Source organism: Tenrec ecaudatus, chromosome 4 (genome assembly GCF_050624435.1).
Source record: "Tenrec ecaudatus isolate mTenEca1 chromosome 4, mTenEca1.hap1, whole genome shotgun sequence".
Classification (NCBI taxonomy): Eukaryota; Metazoa; Chordata; class Mammalia; order Afrosoricida; family Tenrecidae; genus Tenrec; species Tenrec ecaudatus.
The window spans coordinates 61135663-61154078 of record NC_134533.1 but is presented as its reverse complement, the minus strand read 5'-3'; the positions used below and the strand labels follow the sequence as shown (position 1 = coordinate 61154078).

At 46.2% G+C, this 18416-nt stretch overlaps 1 long non-coding RNA gene and 1 pseudogene across 1 annotated transcript; both read left to right on the top strand.

Annotated features, from left to right (window-relative positions):
- Nucleotides 1-3752: 3752 nt before the first annotated feature.
- Nucleotides 3753-16839, top strand: LOC142446699 (uncharacterized). Its single transcript, XR_012784045.1, has 3 exons — nucleotides 3753-4433; nucleotides 14901-15005; nucleotides 15965-16839. It is a non-coding gene; the product is annotated as an uncharacterized LOC142446699 (long non-coding RNA).
- On the top strand, nucleotides 12206-12596 carry LOC142446698 (SRA stem-loop-interacting RNA-binding protein, mitochondrial pseudogene; annotated as a pseudogene).
- Nucleotides 16840-18416: the final 1577 nt, after the last annotated feature.

The following is an 18416-nucleotide window of genomic DNA, read 5'->3' as shown; positions in this document are numbered from 1 at the left end:
AGAGCTTGGGGTTCCTTCGAGACCTGCTACACCACGCTACTGGTGTGTACATCGCTTGAGCTTGAGGCTGACAGATCCTGTCATCTTGTATTGGCTGAGTTTGATATTCCATCTGTGCCTGCTTCCTTAAGCTCCTGAGCTGCTGGCTATTGGTGACCTGCCCTGCTGTTTGCTGCTTGTGGCCAGGGGAAAACTCAGCTCTCTGCTTCCTTCCTCTGTTTTCTTTTTTAAAATAGTTGGTTAGTTTTCTGTTTCTTGTACCATGTATTAATCAGTCACTTACACAGATGACCAGAGTAGATTACATTAATATGAACTAAAGCTTGGTTCATCCTGAAAATCTCAGATTACTCGAACCCCTGGATCTCAGTGGTACCCAAGAGAAACCAAGACAATAGGGGCTAGTTTGCTCCTAGCCGGGTTGGCTCACCAGAGCTGGAATCTCCTGTTCCCGAAAAATTTCAGTCCATTGATATAAAACCCAGTGCCTGTCTCAAGGAGCCCACTGAGAAGTCTAGGCACTTTCCTAACTTATCTTTGGAGGACATCTATTTTTAGTTTTCTACACATGGTCTGGAGTTTTCCTGTACTAAGCTCAATACCTGCGATAAAGCAAAACCCAGCTCTAAACTCACAGATAAGCACACACCAACTGCCTAACTAGACTCTGCTCCGTGCTCCATGACTCATGTCAGCTCTGCCAGGCTGGGCCCCTGGCCAGGCTCAGCATTTCCTCCTGAGCCTCTGGGGGAGGAGAATTGATGCTTGAGCAACTCAGGACCTTCAGGGGAAAATAGGATTATAAATGTTTTTACATCCACCAACTTGCTGAACAAAAGGAATGCTTGAGACATTTCAGTGCGTCTTAAAACTGGGACTTAAATAAGTCCCGTTCACGTTTCTTCTCTCCAGGGGAGCGGCAGCATCTGCTAGACTTGTACAGACACTGCCATCTACGGAAGGACATGGTGCTTTCGTGAAGAGCGTGCAGGCTAGGTAACAGAAAGTTCCATTTTAGATACGCTGTGATTAAGGTCCCCAGAGACACACGGATGGCAATACCCAGAGGTCAATCAGGTGTACATCAAAGGGGCTTGGCATTTGGGTGACGGTTTGAAGCCTGCTTGTGGGATGAGGTAATCCAAGAGGAATTTGTAAAGTGACAGGAGCAGTAAATCCGGATAGAACCCTGGGAACAGCAACATTTATGGGGGGCGAGAGAGGAGGGATAGAGGAAAAGGAATCTGGAAGGTAGGTGAAGAAAAAGTTCTCCAAGGAGATGGAAGAAAACGAGGGATGATGAGGATGTGGCCAAACTCAAACACATCTCCATCGAGTTGACGCTGACTCATAGCGACACTACAGGACGATAGAACGGCCCCTGTGAGTTTTTAAGACTGTAACTCTTTATGGGAATAGAAAGTCCCATCTTTCTCCCACAAAGCAGCTGATGGTTTCGAACTGCTGACCTTGGGGTTAGTAGCCTAACTTGTTACCACAATGCCACCAGCGTCTCTTAAGTGGTCAATGGAGAGGCTTAATGAGACCTTGACAAGAGTACTTTAGGTTTGTTTGGTTAATTAATTAATTAAGCACTTTAGTCTTAACTCCCTAGTGTTGCTATAACAAGGAGCCCTGGAGGTGTAGTAGTTACATGTTGACATACAATCCTTAAGGTCAGCAGTTCAAAACCACCAGTTGCTCTGTGGGAGAAGACAGGCCTTTCTAGTGCTGTGAACAGTTACAGTCTCGGAAACTCCCAGGGGAAGTTGTACCCTATCCTATAAGATCACCATGAGTTTCAGTTGCTGTAACACAACCACATCACAGTTTTTCACAGCATGTTGTGAATTCCTAGTGTGGCTTTCAGGGGACTTCTTTGTCTATTTCAGCTCTAATAGCTGCCAACAATCCTTGGTTCTCCTGGGTGCTGTAGCCTCATTTGTCTCTATCGTGATCAGACAGAGCCTGACTGCTCCTGGAGTCTTCAAACCTGTGCCTAATTTGCTCGTTTGTATCTCAGAAATGATTTAGATTAGGACATACCTTACCTGATAAGGATCTCATTAACATAACCAAGGAAACCGGATTTCCAAATTGGATGACATCCACAGAGATGAGCTACTATGATCCCAACAAAATTTGGGGAATACACAATTCAATTCATAACAAGTGACATTAAGCATATGCCAGTGGTGCAGTGGTTTCACCCCTGCTTCTACAGCATGACAAGTGGTGTGACAAAGGCTGGAGGTGCCAAAGGACTGAAGTTGGAGACCTTGGCACCCTAGCTGTTCAGAAGCATGTGGTAAAGAGCAGGTGGGAGAATAAACAGGATGTATAGTAAAATATGGAAGGGAGAGTTGCGAGGACAGGAGGCTGTGTTTGGAGACTGGAATTTTGTAGAGTGTTGTTTTAGGGGACAACAAGGGCCAGAGTGTGGCTCCGGGGTTGAGAGGCCACAGTGGTAAGGAGTCATTGGAGACCAGGAGTCCAAAGACTTTAAGATTAAGATGTTGAATGTGTTATCCACAAAGATGGCTGTGGTGTTCTACTCAAGGCAGCCCTGTACGATTTCTGAGATTACAAATCTTTCTGTGAGCAGAAAGCCTCCTCTTTCCCCTGCGGATAGGCAGGTGGTTTCCAACGCCCCCCAAAGCTTACCCACAGGGACACCAGGGCTCAGCTCCTTCTCGACACCCATATATACAAACATATGTGTGGAGCTATAGCTGCACGTGTCACTGCCATCGAGTCGATTCCGGCGCACAGCGACCCTATTACACAGGGTGGAGTTGCCCTGGTGGGTTTCGGTCACTGTATCTTTTTCTGGGAGTAGAAAACTTCTGCTCTCCCCCTGAGCAGGGGCTGGTGGTTTCGAATTGCTGACCTTGCACAACACGTCACCACTGCTACCAGGGCTTGCTGGGGGCATGGACATATATGTAGAAAAACTTTTACCGAGAGAGGAAGAGGGGGTGCAGCGACAGGGAGCGGAGCGAGAGAGCTTTGTTTGCTCAGTCTCATTCCTTTTCGTTGAGCTCAGCTTCTATTTTTGGCTCTTGGTCCGTGTGCAGTCCAGCCCCGAGCGAGCAGGGAGCAGCTCCCCCACTGCAGGCCCCCGCGGCTCCCGCACCCGGAAAGCCTCTGGTTTAAGGCGCAGGGGAGCAGCGGGCCTCTGCGGGCAAGGAGGACTGGGAAACCGGGGCTAGGGGGTCCCCTTGGGCTGGCCCCCTCCTGCTCAGGTCTCCAGTTTCCCCGGCCCCACGTCTCAAGTATCGGCTAGCGCCAAGCCGGTACCCCAGCCCAGGGGATGGTATTCGCCCGCCCCGTCGTCGTCTCTCCCTCCCTGCACGCTGCCTGCCCACCGCTGCTTGCACACGCACGCACACACAGATAGTATTCACCCGCCCCTTCGTCTCCCCCCCCCACGCTGCCTGCCCACCGCTGCTTGAACACGCACGCACACGCACACATACACACGTGCGCGCTGCCTGCACACACACACAGATAGGATCCACCCGCCCCTTCGTCTCCCCCCCCACGCTGCCTGCCCACCGCTAGTTGCACACGCGCGCACACGCACACATACACACGTGCGCGCTGCCTGCACACACGCACACACACACACAGATAGTATCCACCCGCCCCTTCGTCTCCCTCTCCGCACGCTGCCCACCGCTTCTAGCACGCGCACGCGCGCACGCACGCACGCCCCGCAGATGGGGTCTGGGCGCCGGGCGGGCGTCTTGCCCGCAGGAAGCCGGGGGCCGCGCGGCCGGCAGAGGGCGCTCGCCGGCAGGCAGCCCTCCCCTGGGGCGCGCCCTGAGCCGCGGCCTCGGCGGCGCCGCGCCGCGCCTTTCTGGAGACGCGCTGTGAGCCGGAGTCCGGGAACCCCCGGCCGCGGTAGAGACTAAAACTTGAAAGCCCGCGAGGCAAGCAGCAGCTGCAGCGTTTCCGTGGAAAAACCCGAAGAGCCGACGTCGGTCGAAGGCCCGCACCCTCTAGGGACTGACCTCGCGCAGGGGAACAGCGACTTCCGGCTCCGGAAGCCCCGGCCCGGGGGGTGTGAAGTGGCTCCGGCCCCCGGGCGCCTGCCTGCCTCGCGCAGGGCCGAGGACCCCCCCTCCACCCACTCCCGCCCCACCCCCACCCTCACCCTTCGCCCGAGACCCCCTCGCAGGCGCTCAGGCGGCCCAGAGACCCGCTGGCAGAGCCGACCCTGGCTCAGGGACCCCTCTTCCTCGGCTCCTTGGACCCTCTCCAGCGTTTGCTGCCCCCCTAGGGGAACAAACATCACGGCAACAAAAAGTCCCCCAATTCAGTTTTCTTTCAAATGAGTGTGTGTTTATTCCTCAAAATCCTAACCACCACAGGAGACATGGGCCACCCATCCCGATCCAGCAGGGGCTCTTCCTCTGGCACAAGGAAAAGTGAGTTGGATTCCAGAGTTCCAGGAAATTCCTGAAATTTTTTCTAATTGTTGGATTTCTGTGCGTTTGGGGAGCGGGACTGTAGCTTGTGTTTTTGATTACCAAAGAGTTCAGAACCGGAGTTCGCTTAAGAAACACTGGTCTAAAGATAACACTCAGTGGGTTCGAGTTTCAGAACCATTTGCGCCAACGTCGACGCCCCCTCAGGAGCCCCACCCCGGCCTCTGACAGGGTGGCTCTCGGATCAGGGTCCCTAGGGTCTGCCTCTAGCCGAAGGCTCATCTCACCAAAACTGCAGCTCCACGACCTGGTTTCAGTTTAGCGCCAAGTTAGGGTCAAATAGATTGACTTCTGCATTTCTCTGAGCTGAAATAGAAATAACTCCGTGGTGGGTTTTCCCCAGGCCAGTCATGCAGAGGCGCTATGCCTCACCTACCACAGTTTCAGCCGCGGGCAGTTCTGCACAGGCCTGCTGCAGGCACTCTCTGCGCTGGCTGCCCTTCTCTGGGGGGACTTGGCTTGCGATTTTCCTCTGCAGATGTGCTCAGGGGATGAAACGTGCTTATTTTACCGGGGGTGGGGTGGGGGATAATACAGCACATAGATGTTCACTATGCCATCAGGGTGCCTTATCGCAGTTTTCCAAAGACGACAACTCACTACCATCAAGGCAATTCTGACTCATAGCAACCTCATAGGACAGGGTAGAATGACTGTAACTCCTTACCGGAGCAGTCTCTTCCTCCAGCGGGAGCAGCTTGTGATTTCAAAGTGCTGACCTTGCTGTTCCCAACCCGGAACCACTAGGCCACCAGGGCTCCTCTATAGTCATATAGTAATTATGTAATAATAGTAATAACTAATAAATATATATCTTGTATTATTTTACCCATAAAGGAAAAACATTTTAAAATATAATATATAGATTGTGAAAGAAAAATAAAGAGTTGAAAACCACCTAGAATCCCATTAGTAAGCTTAGGAAAACTAATTTGATTCTAATATTTTTCCTGGGTGTATTCATTTTGTATTGCTACATTATAGCCACTGTAGGAGTCAACTGCAATTCTTAGTGACTCTTGAGAACAGTCGAGCTGTTCCCTAGGACAGTGGTTCTCAACCTGTGGGTCGTGACCCTTTTAGGGATTGGCTGACCCTTTCACAGGGTCGCCCGATTCAAAACAGTAGCAAACTTATAGTGATGAAGTAGCAAGGAAAATAATTTTATGATTGGTGGGTCACCCCAACATGAGGAGCTGTATTAAGCGTCACGGCATGAGGAAGGTTGAGAACCCCTGCCCTAGGGTTTTCAAGACTAGAAATCTTTACAGGAACAGCCAGCCTCAACTTTCTCCTGGCTGAGCGACTAGTGGCTTTGTACAGCTGACCTTGTGGCTAGCAGCTCCATGCACAACCTGTGAAACCACTAGGTTCGCCTCTGTTGTGATTATAGCAGAACCAAAGCAAAGAGCCAAACGCACTGACTTTTAGTCTCATATTCACTGTATACGACAGAGTAGAGCTGCCCCTGTAGGCCTCCCCGGCTGTAAATCTGTCCGGGAGCAGAAGCAGAGCTGCTACTGACTTTGTGGTTCGCAACCCACTATGCCTCCAGGCTCCATCGAGGAGTCATCATATCAAAGGAACTGTTCTATTTTACAACCTATGACTTTTCCTTAACATGCCATAGCATTTTACAGCCTTTATAACTCATGTTTTTAGCGGAGCATACTTTCCCACCCTGCAGGCATACATCATCATTTTCCTTTGCTGGATGCGTGACCGATCTCCTCATTATCCCTGACACAGAGTGGTCTATCAGTAAATTAAACAAACAAACAAATGAGTGAACTATGGCAACAACCTCCTATAAGCCTTACTGCCTATCATCTCATGCTTGCTTTCTTTTTTTTTAAACATTTTATTAGGGTCTCATGCAACTCATCACAATACATACCTACATCAATTGTGTAAAGCATATCTGTACATTCTTTGCCCTCATCATTTTCAAAGCATTTTCTCTCCACTTAAGCCTGTTGCATCAGGTCCTCTTTTTCTGACCTTCCCTCCCTGTTCCCCCCTCCCTCATGAACCCTTGATAATTTATAAATTATTATTTTGTCATATCTTGCCCTGTCCGATGCCTCCCTTCACCCCCTTTTCTGTTGTCCATCCCCCCAAGGAGGAGGTCACTCATAGATCCTTGTAATCGGTTCCCTCTTTCCAACCCCTCTCCCTCTACCCTCCAGTATCGCCACTCACACCCCTGGTCCTGAAGGTATCATCCGCCCTGGATTCCCTGTGGCTCTAGCTCCTATCTGCACCAGTGTACATCCTCTGCTCTATCCAGACTTGCAAGGTAGAATTTGGATCATGATAGTTGGGGGTTGGGGGGGGCATTTAGGAGCTGGAGGAAAGCTGTATTCTTCATTGGTGCTACATCGCACCCTGACTAACTGATCTCCTCCCCTAGACCCCTCTGCAAGGGGATCTCCAGTGGCCGACAAATGGGCTTTGGGTCTCCACTCTGCACTCCCCCCTTCATTCACTCTGGTAAGATATTTTTTGTTCGGATGGTGCCTTATACCTTATCCCTTTGACACCTCGTGATCGCACAGGCTGGTGTGCTTCTTCCATGTGGGCTTTGTTGCTTCTGAGCTAGATGGCCGCTTGTTTACCTTTAAGACCCTAGACCCTATCTCTTTTGATAGCCAGGCACCATCAGCTTTCTTCACATCTACTTGTTCACCCGTTTTGTCTTCAGTGGTTGTGTAGGGACGGTGAGCATCATAGAATGCTAATTTAATAGAACAAAATATTCTTGCATTGAGGGAGTACTTGAGTGGAGGCCCAATGTCCTTCCGCCATCTTAATACTAAACCTATATATATAGGCACATAGATCTATTTCCCCATCCTCATATATATATTTGCATATGTACATGTTTTTGTCTAGACCTCTATAAATGCCCTTTACCTCCCAGCTCTTTCCTCTATTTCCCTTGACTTTCCTCCTGCCCCACTATCATGCTCAGTCCCCACCTGGGTTTCAGCAATACGTCTTAGTTACATTACCCTTGATCATGCCCTACCATGCCTGCCACCCCCACCTCACCACCAATTTGGATCACTCGTTGTTCCCTTGTCCCTGGGCTTGTTAACACCATTCCCTTTCTCCCCACCTCCCACTATTCCATGTCTCCCCCATCTCATGCTTTTTAAAAACCAAACTTAGCCATCGATTCTGACTCATAGTGGTCCTGTAACGCAGAATAGAACTGCCCCTGTTGGTTTCCGAGACTGTAAATCTTCCCACCAGCAGACCGCCACATCTTTCCTCTAGAGGAACGGCTGGTGGTTTCTAACTGCTGACCTCGCTGTTAGTGGTCTCATGTGTAACCTACTATGCCACTAGCACACCTTCTAGTTAAATTCAGAAACAATTCATTGATGCATCTACTATAAGCCAGTATTTTTGGCTATTGTCTTCAAGCAAGTCTTCAAACGGTTATATTGCTAAACCGAAAGCCCACCACTTATCTGTCAGTTTGTTGTACTGCGGTGGCTCGTGTGTGGCTGTGATGCTGGAAGTGATGTCACTGGTATTTCAAGTGCCAGCAGGGTCACCCAGAGTGAACAGGCTTCAGTGGCGCTTCCAGTCTAAGAACAGACTATGAAGAAGGAATGGATTGTTCACTTCAGGGGAGTTAACCCCCGAAAATCTGATGGGTAACATCGAACCATTGTCAGCTACTGAAACTCTAATAAACAGAAGCAGAACATGACCAGAGACAGTGACTGAAGATGAGCCCCAGGTCAGAACACTGCTTCCACGAGCATCAATTGTGGTTCCAAGCAAGACGAAATCCTCGACACCTTCAACCTCTCCTGTATTCCCTCCTTTAGATTTGGATTTTATTATTTACAGACCTTGGATCACACAAGCTGGTGTGCTGCTTCCATGTAGACTTAGTTGATGCCTCACTTAGATGACTCCTTGTTTGAAGACAAGCCTTTAAAGACCCATATACTATTCTTTATGATAGTTGGTACAGCCCCCTTTTAGAATCAACTCACTGGTAACTAATAATAACAATGGAATCTAAACACCATGGCAATTTCATACTCACCATTATCCATGAAAAAAAAACCCCTCAGTAGACAAATCAACTTTTTTAAAATTGAAATTTTATCTTATTTTTATCTCTTTGAATGTGTAAAATCCATTACATTTTTCCCCTTAGAGCATTATCTGATGTAACATTTTTAATCTTGAAAGTAGTTTTTTAACTGCTTTCTTATTCATTTTGCAACTATAATATATATAATTTTAATTGATTTCCTATGGTTAATAAGTTGTAGGCATTAAATGTCTTCTGGGCTGGTTTATCATTGTAATCATTAGTGGAAATTGATCAAAATAATATAGGTATGCCCTATATTGTGACAATTTTTAACTATGAGAAATAAAATCATATTAGAAATGTCTCTCTTAATCAGATGGATAGGTGTGTGCTTTTGCTCATCTGTGTCTCACTGGATCAGACGAGTACCGAAGGCGTTTTGTTATTGCTGACTATCTTAATTATTTGAATTCCTTCTGCGTTATGTGCTCAAATCAGATATCAATCTATTATCAAAATATTTTAATAACTTATCAACTGACCATTTATTTTCAGCTCCTCCCAGTTTTTTTTCTGAGCTCCATTTGTAGCTTCTACATTTTATTCAAGTCATCCTCCTCGCAACCCTGTGGGCGGGAGACAGGTTGTTGAGCTTTTACAAGGCTGGCAAAATGTTGGAAGAGGGGACTTTGCAGGAGGGAGAGGGGGCATTAGAGCTGATTGTGATGAGGTGTACACAATTTTTAAATTAATAAATCATTTTATTGGGGGCTCCTTCAGCTCTTATTACAATTCATACATCAGTTGTATCAAACATATTTGTACATAGGTTGCCTTCATCATTTTCAAAACATTTTCTTTCTGCTTGAGCCCTTGGTATCAGCTTCTCTTTGTTCCCTCCCTTATAACTCTTTTCAGAAGCAGTTTAACTATGGAAGTGTATGATATGTGACTGTTATCTAAAAAACTACCACAAAAGAAAGAAAGAACCAAACTTGACCTATGGTTACCATGGGTGAAAGAGGAAGAGTTTTTGCTTAGGGGTATTGAGTTTATTTTAGTGCTGATGGAACAATTTGGAGAGGAATATCAATAATTATTATATAATACAAAGTATAATCTTTGAGTTATACAAATAGAAGTTGTTGAATTGGGTAATATTTTGTTGTGTATACTTTTGCCAGAATTGAAAAAAAAACGACAAGAATAACATTGAGCATGGGGGCAAAGAAAATGCTCTAACATGGATTGCGAAAGAGACTGTTCAATCTTCTTGATACGGTTGAACTATTGAATTGTATGACATGTGGATGAAGTGCCAATAAAACTGTAAAAAAAAGGACACCGATGCATTTCATCTCTAGGGTTGTTCTCCATGAATTCATTTAGAATTGGAAATAAAGCATTTCAGAGTCACCTTTAGGCTAGCTCAGAACAGTTTGTTTTTGCTTTTCACCTTGTAGTGTGAATTGAGTAAAGGTCTAGAGCAGTGGTTTCACCCTTCTGCATGCCCCAACCCTTTATTTTTACTTATTTATTTTTTGTCTTTTAAAATTTTATTTCATTTAAAAAATAATTTTATTGGGGCTCATACAACTCTTATCACAATCCATCCATCCATTGTGTCAAGCACATTTGTACATTTGTTGCCCTCATCATTCTCAAAATATTTGCTCTCCATTTAAGCCCTTGGTATCAACTCTTCATTTCTTTTGCCCCCTCCCTCCCCACTTCCCCCATGCCCTGACCCTTTAATACAGTTCCTGATGTTGTGGTGAACCCCCAACCACAAGATTATTTTCATTGCTACTTCATAACTGTAATTTTGCTACTGTTATGAATCAGGCAATTCCTGTGAAAGGATTGGTGAACCCCTAAAGGGGTCACGACCCCCAGGTTGGGAACAGCTGGTCTATAGAGTAGATCAATTTTCCATTGAACAGTTAATACACATTTTGTTTCATTTCATTGATTGCAGACCCCACAGTGTCCCATCACTTATCCCCCTTCCTCCCTGTGTTCCCTGTTGAGCCCTTCATCTTTCTTAATCCTTCTGAACTTTGTCCTTGGTTAAATGCTGCCCTTTTCATCTCAATGACTGGTTATTCTAAGATATACCTACCCTTCTACAGTTTTTTTTTTTAACTTCCTTCTTATAGACCTACCTATTGTTTCGCTGAAAATTGAGCCAAACTGAGCTCATTTTCAGGGTTTTTAAAATGTTTTTTGTTGTTGTTGTTGTAGTTATATATATCTTTCTTTTTAAAATTCATTTTCAGTTTTATTGAAAATGAAAGAATTGGAAACCACCTGGCTTTCAAAAGGAATTTCTATTCAGTTCTTAGATTCTTTCACTTTTCAATTTCTAGGGTCAGTGGCTCCTTGATGGCAGCTAAAGACAACATTGGTGAAAGGCATATGGTAGAGACGGCTTCAGGTGGGGTGAATTCTAGCCCCAAAGGCTCTCAATAGGGCTGTGTCTGGCCTTCTCTCAGCTTTCCTTTTGCTCAGGTGCCTGCAGGCTCAGGCTCAAAGAGTGTCATCAAGGTCAGCAGCCAAAGGTGAGGACATCTTTCTTAGAATTCCCCACTAAATTCTCATTGGCTCTCATTTGGTCATACGCTTATCCACGAGGGACTCACTGTGGCCAGAAGCTGACGCATGGATTGCCTGGATCTGGGAGTTGGGATGCAGCCCTGAGAAGGATGGAATAGGGGGGCTTCCACCAGGAGAAGTCAGGGTCATTGAGCAGAGTGGTGAAAAAATGCTGAGAGACAATCATTGCAGATGGCCATCAGTAGAATGCTGAGGACCAAATGAGATAATAGAAGCCAACTGACTTCAGAAAATTCCACTCGACATTGGTGTCGTTCGGTGCAGTGGAATCAGCGCTGACTCACAGTGACCCTACGGTACGACAGAATGAAACACTACCAGCTTCTGCGCCATCCCTGTCACTGCTGCTGTGTTTGAGCCCATTGTTACTTCCAGCACGTCAATCCATGGCCTCGAGTGCTTCCTCTTTTTCGCTGACTCTCTACTTCACAAAGGGTGATGATGTCCTTCTTCAGGGACTGCTCCCTCTGATAACATGCCCAAAATACTCGAGACTGAGCCTTGTCGCCTTCGCCATCAAAAGGAGCCTTCTGGCTCTCCTTTTTCTACAAAAGCTTTGTTCTTTCTTCCAGCAGTCTGTGATAGAGTCAATATTCTTTGCCAACACAATAATCCAAAGGCATTCATTCTTCTTTAGCTTTCCGTATTCATTGTCCAGCTTTCCCGTGCCCATGAGTCAATGGAAAATACCCCATCTCGGGACAGACTCGCCTCGGTCCTCAAAGCACCATCTGTGCTTTTTACCATGTTAAAGAGGTCTCTGGCAGAAGATTTGCCCAATGCAATACGTCTTTTTTGATTTATTTTATAAATATTTTTCTTTAACCATTTTATCTATCTATCTATCTATCTATTATCTTGGCTGTTTCTTCCTTGGGAGTTGATTGTGGATTTAAGTACAATGAAATCTTTGACAACGTCAGTATTTTCTGTTTCCCGTGATGTTGCTTTTATTGATTCCATTGTGAAGATTTTTGTTAAGACAAAATCTATACTAAAGATTGTATAGTCGAAAAAGTCCCGCAGAGTGAAGATGGCGGCCTTGGCGGTGAGGAACGCCACGGCCCTCCGGACGAGTGTTAGCCAACCCATTGCTTTCATCCGGAAAGTCCCCTGGACGGCGGCCTTGGGTGAATTGAGAAAACACTTCGCCCAGTTTGGCCACGTCCGAAGGTGCAGTCTGCCTTTTAACAGAGACACTGGCTTCCACAAAGGAATGGCTTGGATTGTGTTTTCTTCAGAGGAGGAGCTTCAGAATGCACTACAGCAGGAAAATCACATTATTGCTGGAGTAAAGCTCCAGGTTCAAGCTCAAAGACGGAAAGCTCTTCAAGGGGATCAAACGTCTGACGAAGAGAAAGACTTTTGAGAATACCACTCCCTATTAGATAAAATAAATCAATGTAACCCCCCCAAAAAAAAAATTGTATAGTCTTTGATCTCTATCAGGAGGCAGTGAGCACTTCAAGTCCTCTTTGCTTTCACTAAACAAGGTTGTCATCTGCAGGTTATTAATGAATCTTTCAATCCTGCTGCTGTTTTCTTTATGCAGTTCAGGTTTGAAACATACAAACATGTTGTGCTGTAGTCTTAGTGATGGGCTTATAACCACAAGGTTGTTAGTTCGAACCCACCATCTATTCCTCATGAGAAAAATGAGGTTATTGTGTTAGTCTGGGTAGACTAGAGAAACAAATCCATGGACACACATATGCGTATAAGAAAGAGGTTTATATACCAGAGCAATTGAACATTGAGAAAACATCCCAACCCAGTCCAATATAAAGCCATAAGTCTGATATTAGCCCGTATGTCTGGTACCGACCTATAAAGTCCTCTTTGACTCATGAAGCACATGCAGGACGATCACAAGCCAGTTGGTAGAAAGTCTTTGGGTCCAGTGGTGTAAGCATTTCAGTGCTCGCAGGGGTCTCTCTGTGGTTTCTCCGGCTTCTGAGGTCTGGTTGCATCCATGTGGCTTGTCCGGCTCAGGGCACTAGGGTAGTTCCATGTGTCTTGCCAGCTGCGATGTCTCCCACCTCCAAGAAGGAAATACCAGAATTCCCAGAATCTTAGGGGAAGGCCGTGCCCACATGGAAGTCTCATTGGCTATGACCTGATTGACAGGCCAGACTCCACCCCTACATGCTTAATCTTTAAATCGACAATTATATAACTATCACAGTTATATTAAAGGTTTAGAGTCTGAGAAGCCCTATGTAGTCATGAGTCAGAATGAACTTGAAAGCAGTAGGCTTGTGCTTTTCTCAGCACACAGATGGAATAAGTATGGTGAGAGGATAGATACAGCCCTGACCGTCACCTTTCCTGATTTTGAAGTGTGCAGTTTACTGTTTCAGCGACTGCCTCTCGTGTGGTCCATGCACAGGTTCCCCATGAGCACAGCGAAGTGTCCTGGGATCCCTATTTCCACAGCGCGTCCATAATTTGCTACGATCCACACAGCTCAATGTCTTTGCACAGTGAGTGAAGCATAAATGGATATCTTTGTTCTCAGCTTTTAGTAAGAAATCCATCTGCTATCAGCAATGATATCTCTTATTGCTTGTCATCTCCTCAATCTGACCTGGATTTTAGGCAGCTCCCTGTCAATGTATGGCTCCAACCTTTTAAAAATGGTCTTCAGTAAAAATTTACTTGCGAATTATTTTCTGGCACTGTGTGATCATTTCTGTAACCTTGCATTGGGATGAGACCCAATATGGATCTCTTCCAGGCAGTCGGCCAGATTGCTGTCTTCCACATTTCTTGGCATAGATGAGTGAGTAGTCGAGCACTTCCAGCGCCACATTTGTTGGTTGAGATAGTTGCATTGGTATTCTGTCAGTTCCTGGATCCTAGTAGGTTTGAGGGTCTTGGTTTGTTTTTGTTTTTTTAGGGTCTTTTCACTACCGCCTTCAGTTCGCCTTTGACGTCTTCAACTTATTGATCCTGTGCTACCTCCTAACATGGTTGAATGTCAGTCAGTTGCTTTGGGCACAGTGACTGTGTCTTCCCTGTGTCCTCTCTTGATGCTTCCTGCAGTGTTTAGTGTTTTGCCCATAGTCGCCTTCAGTATTCCAACTTGAGGCTTGATTTTTCCCTTCAGTTCTTTCAGCTTGAGAAATGCTGAGTATGCTTTTCCCTTTTGATCTTCTAACTCCAGGTCTTTGCACATTTCGTGATGACGGTTTACTTTATCTTTTTTGAGCTACCCTTTGACATTTTCTATTTAGCTCCATTTTGGTTCAAATATAAGTGAGGCCCTAGTGCCTAGTGGCTCTGTGGGGGTAAGCCTGATTACTAATCACCAAGTCAGTGGTTGAAACCCACCAGCTGCTCTGAGGGAGCAAGATGAGGTCTGGGTTCTGTAAAGATCGACAGCCTTGGAAACCTTGCGTAGTTCACTAGGAGTTGGAATCGAGCTGATGGCAGTGGGTTTTTTGGTTGTTATTTTGAGAGTTTTGTTTCACTCTCTTGTGGCACTTGGCATTTTCTTCTTTCTATCTCTAGTAATTTAGTGCATATTTTAACCTTCCCTACTAGACCCTGGAATGCTCATATGGTTAAGTGTTTAGCCTCTAGTCCCAAGGTTGCTGGTTCAAATCTACTAAGAGGTACCTTGGAAGAAAGGCCTGGCAATCTACTTTCCAAAATCAGTCACTGAACACCTTATGGGCCCTCCATTTCTCCGCCATCCTGAGTGTGCTGGTTTTCTGTCTTTACAGTGTCATCTCATAAGACTCTCAGGATTAGGAGAGTCCTGGCCAAGACACAGAAGCTGAATTGGCGCATTCCCAATGGACTCCAATGAAAGCTGGTAATAAGAGCAGGTACAACTCCAAGAGAAGACACTGGAGAAGCAAGCTGGGTCCGGAAGGGGTGCCCCAAAGGATGGCACACACACGGCCAGACTTGCCTGGCTCACTAGCAGCCTGTCATGCCGAGGCAAATGAAGATTTTTACCACCATCCGATCAACTGAACTTGCAGTGCAGCTGTCTGGTTCCTTCCTTGGTGTTTAAGCTTCCGCTCGAGAGTTTAACAATAAATAGGGTCAGGCCGTGGTTTGAAAAATAGAAAACCTTTTGGAGCACAATTCTACCCTGACAGTCAGGTCTCCAGGAGATAGAGTTGATTGACTATCAGCATCTTTTTTGTCCTGTCTTCACGAGACCCTGAGGTCCCATGGCGTTGCTATACTTAGGGCTCTTGCAAGGTCAGTAGTTCGAAGCCCCCAGCTGCTCTGCAAGAAAAAGATGAGGCGTTTTAATCCAGTAAAGATTCACAGTCTCAGAAACCCTACGTCTCGTCTGCCCTATAGGGTTGCTGTGAGTCGGGATTGATTGAATGGCAGTGGTGTTTTGTGGGGAGAAAGGAAAGCTTTGTGAGCAGGCTCTGCTTTCCGGAGCTCCACCACGTCTAACTCAGGATCTCAAGAAGGTCCCCAGTTAAGGACGTGAAGTTTAGTGGACGAATTCCCCAGGGCTTCCCCTTCTAACAGAAGGGCAGAGTTCTGTTAATCCCCAGACCAAAGTCACAGAAGGCCTTGGGGAATTGTACCCTTTCAGTGGAGTCTCCCATAGTGCGCTTGGGCTTTTCCCGAAGTGGGTGTGGGCTGGGAGTGAGGTCTGTAAGCAGGAAGAGTCTTTGCTTAGTTTTGTTGAGCTGGTTAATTTAGGGGTACACAGAGAGAGAAATGTTCTTCTCCTTTGTTTATTTGCTCATTTCTGTATCTCTCAGTGCATTTTTTCTTAATCTCTGCTTTGGTTTTCAACTCTTCCTTTCCTCAGGACAAGAGATGAGCTTCGGAGACACACAGACAGAAGGAAATCTCTCCCTGAAGGCCCTGATCAGTGGAGCAGGTGTGGGGGTCACTCTGATTCCTCGAGGCCTGAATGTCCTGGAAGTTCCAGTTTGCTAGATGTCAGTTCTAGTGGAACTGCTGCAGAGCCCAGCGCCAGGAGTCTGTGTTCTTGTGTCTCTGAGGGTGTTTATTTTCTTAGACTTCCTGCCTGAGCAGGGCCTGCTGCTGTGTGGACTAACTGAAGGTGGGTAGGAAACAATGTTTTAGAAGTTCCCCAAGGGGAGCCCAGGTGGCGTCGTGGTCATGCGCTGAGTTGGGATCCCCATGGTCAGCAGTTGAAAACCTACAGCTGCTCCTTGGGAGAAAGACGGGGCTTTCTACTCCTGTAAAGAGTTGCAGTCTCAGCAGTTCCATGCTGTCTGATATAGTTAAAGTTTATTGTGCCAACCTGGCCAATAAACACATGTGGCGTCAATTGAAGGGCAGAGAGATAAATGGCTTGGTGAGCCTCGCATTTCTAGTTCTCGGGTCTCTTGCTTTCTGATGATTCAGACCAGGGTGCAGCTGCCTTAACCAGTTCTCTGCCTCAGCTGGCAAGCCTCACTTCCTACAAGACATCTCCAAGGAGAAGCTGCATGAACCTACCCCGATGCAGCCCTGGGTGCTGGAGCAGCTGTGTGGAGACCCCTGCCAGCGCTGAGATGCTTACACATTCACTGACTCAGCTTTCCTCCTGCAGTTGGCATCATTGCATGTGTTTTGTGAGATGGAGGACTTTATGGATTGGTGTTGGACAAATGGGCTAATGTTGGACTTGTGGACTTGGGCAGCACTGGGTTGGGATGCTTTCTTGATGCGCACTTACCCTTTATATAAAACTCTCTCTTATACATATGAGTTTGTGTGGATTTGTTTCTCTAATGAACCCAGACTAACACACTGTCCTATTGGGTCACTCTGAGTTGGTGTCCACTTGATGGCAGTGTGGGTGAAGAAGGGAACTGAGGGAGTAAAGGGCCTCTGAGAATAACCCACAGGTGGTCCCAGTGCAGAGATGCCCTTAACAATGGAGACATTAACATTTGGGGGCCAGTAGGAAAAGTAATGTGGGTGAATTTATACTCTACTGGGCCTGTAGGGGGAGCCTTGGTGGGTTAGTGGGTTACGAGTTAGGCTGCTAACCACAGGCCTGCAGTTCACACCCACCAAGATGAAGCTCTTGGCTCCATATAGATTTACCGCAGGGCTGGGGAACCTCTTTGCTGCTAAGGTCTTTTTGGGTTTTTTTTAGTCGTTTTATTGGAGCTCATACAACTCTTTATCACAATCCACACGTACATCACTTGTGTAAAGCACCTTTGTACATTCATTGCCCTCATCATTCTCAAAACATTAGCTTTCCACTTAAGCCCTTGGCATCAGGTCCTCATTTTTTCCCCTCCTTTCCCGTTTTCCCCTCCCTCATGAGCCCTTGATAATTTATAAATTATTATTTTGTCATATCTTGCCCTGCCCAACGTCTCCCTTCACCCACTTTTCTGTTGTCCGTCCCCCAGGGAGGAAGTCACATGTAGATCCTTGTAATCGGTTCCCTCTTTCCAAACCCCTCTCCCTCTACCTTCCGAGTATTGCCACTCACACCCCTGGCCCTGAAGGGGTCATCCGCCCTGGACTCCCTGTGCCTCCAGCTCCTATCTGCACCAGTGTCCATTCTCTGCTCTATCCAGACTTGCAAGGTGCCACTGAGGTCTTTCAGATATTTATAACATCGTTCGTGGCCCAGATAAAAGGATCAACTGAAAATGATTCTGCTAGATTTGGTCGAATGTAGTGGGCGGTACTTTGGGCTCTTGCCTGCAAGGTCAGCAGTTTGAACCACCAGCCACTCTGCAGGAGAAAGACGAAGCTTTCTTTCACGAGTGAAGAGTTACAGTCTCAGAAACCCAGAGGAGCAGTCTACCTTGTTCTAGAGCAGGGGTCCTCAAACTTTTTATTTATTTATTTATTTATGATTTAAAAAATTTTTTAAAACAATTTATTAGGGGCTCATACAATTCTTATCACAGTTCATACATATACATACATCAATTGTATAAAGCACATCTGTACAGTCTTTGCCCTAATCATTTTTTTCTCCTTTTTTCTTTTTTTACATTTTATTAGGGACGGGTCCTCAAACTTTTTAAACGGGGCCAGTTCACTGTCCCTCAGACCTTTGGAGAGTCAGACTATAGTTAAAAAAAAAAAAACTATGAACAAATTCCTATGCACACTGTACATATCTTATTTTGAAGTTAAAAAACAAACAGGGCAAAAACACTTTGTGGGCCGCATGTGGCCCGCGGGCTGTAGTTTGAGGACCCCTGTCCTGGAGGGTAGCCATCAGTCACAATGGCCTCGATGGCAGTAAGTTTTAGAGTTTTAATGTGGCTGGATGT